This window comes from Mastomys coucha, unplaced genomic scaffold, assembly GCF_008632895.1.
Source record: "Mastomys coucha isolate ucsf_1 unplaced genomic scaffold, UCSF_Mcou_1 pScaffold14, whole genome shotgun sequence".
NCBI classification, from domain to species: Eukaryota; Metazoa; Chordata; class Mammalia; order Rodentia; family Muridae; genus Mastomys; species Mastomys coucha.
The window spans coordinates 130,146,538-130,148,245 of NW_022196896.1; the positions used below are offsets into that span (position 1 = coordinate 130,146,538).

At 44.7% G+C, this 1,708-nt stretch overlaps 1 protein-coding gene across 7 annotated transcripts in view; it reads right to left on the reverse strand.

The window, feature by feature from the left end:
* Positions 1 to 1,708, reverse strand: part of Tmem232 (transmembrane protein 232) — a 278,672-nt gene that overhangs the window by 240,107 nt on the left and 36,857 nt on the right. The gene's annotated exons all lie outside the window — the stretch shown is intronic.

Consider the following 1,708-nt stretch of genomic DNA (forward strand, 5'->3'; position numbering starts at 1 on the left):
ACCTTTTGGTCTTCCTTCTTCTTGAGTTCCTTGTGGTTTGTGGGTTGTTCTTCCTGTATTCCAAACTGGTACAACCACTCTGAAATCAGTTTCCTCCAGAAATTGGACATAGTTCTACTGGAGGACCCAGCTATACCACTCCTGGGCATGTACCCAAAAGATACTGCAACATGTAAGAAGGACACATGCTCCACCATGTTCATAGCAGCCTTATTTATAATAGCCAGAACCTGGAAACAACCCAGATGTCCCTCAACAGAGGAGTGGATACAGAAATTGTGGTACATCTACACAATGGAGTACTACTCAGCTATTAAAAACAATAAATTTATGAAATTCATAGGGAAATGGATGGATCTGGAGAATATCATCCTGAGTGAGGTAACCCAATCACAAAAGAAAAAACACGGTATGCACTCTCTGATAAGTGGTTATTAGCCCAGAAGTTTGGAATACTGGAGGCTTTATTATAACTTGCTTTATTTGCAAAACCACTGTGTGGTGGTTTGAGTAAAAAAAAAGTCCCCATAGGCCCATAGGGAGTGGTACTATTAGGAGGCGTGGCCTTGTTGGAGTGGGTGTGGCTTGTTGGAGGACGTGTGCCGCAAGGGGGCGGGCTTTGAGGGCCGTGAAGCTCAAACCCCGCCCAGCCTTCCTGCTGCCTGCAGACGTGGAACTCTCAGCTCTTTCTCCAGCGTCATGTCTGCCTGCTTGCCATCATGCTTCCCTCCATGATGATAATGGACTAAATCTCTGAAACTAAGCCTGTCCCTGTCAAATGTTTTCCTTTAAGAGTTGCCTTATCGCTAGAACCCCTTAGTGTCACTTCACAGTAATGAAACCTTGACTTGGACACACTGAGAGAACAGAGCAGCTGGCTAGGACAGTGAGCTACCCGAGGGAGGCCTGTGGGTTTGCGCTACTGCTCTGTGCAGGATTCTTTGCTAAGAGCAGAGAGTAGCTCCGCCCTGAGTGTCTCTGAGAAGGGCGTAGCAAGGAATATGTCAGTTGTTCAGAGTGGAGGCTGGCTGCAGAAGGCTTTCCATCAAATGCTGGCGACCATTATGCTTACTGGGTTTCTTTTAGTCAATTTATTAATATCTTTTTGCATTCCTTGTTTTGACCATGTGGGTTATGCTTTCTCAGCTAACGCTAGAACCCATCCTTTATTTCCTTTTGAAAACTAACTGAGCTCATTTTTATGAGTAAACAAAACCAGGGCATGCCGTGCGTGTTTAGTAGGACATTTAATACAAAAACTACTAAAGAAATAAATTGACCAACAGTGTTTATACTGGATTATTTTTTATTCCTAAGAGAGCTAAATTCAAATGCTAACCCTTTGTTTCATTTAATAGTTTGAGAGAATACATGAAGTACACCCAAATGCGGTAACTGACGGAACTGTTTCTCAAACCGAGGACAATTATAAAACAGAAGAACGTTCTCTGGCTCTAACAGGAAGAGAAAGGACAGACACCATTCTCTGGACCAGACCGGGCCGGGAGAACCAGACCGGGAGAAAGTCAGAAAAGGAGGGACTGTAGGAAAGTGGTGTTTAATTTAAAAATGTGTCCTTTGGTTGAGGAATGAGACCAGCTTTAGACTGGCTTGTAAGAAGCTTGGAGACTAAAGCTCACCTATTCCCACCCTCCAGAGCCATCCATCCTCTCTCTCTTCCTCCCTCCCTCCCTCCCTCCCTCCCTCC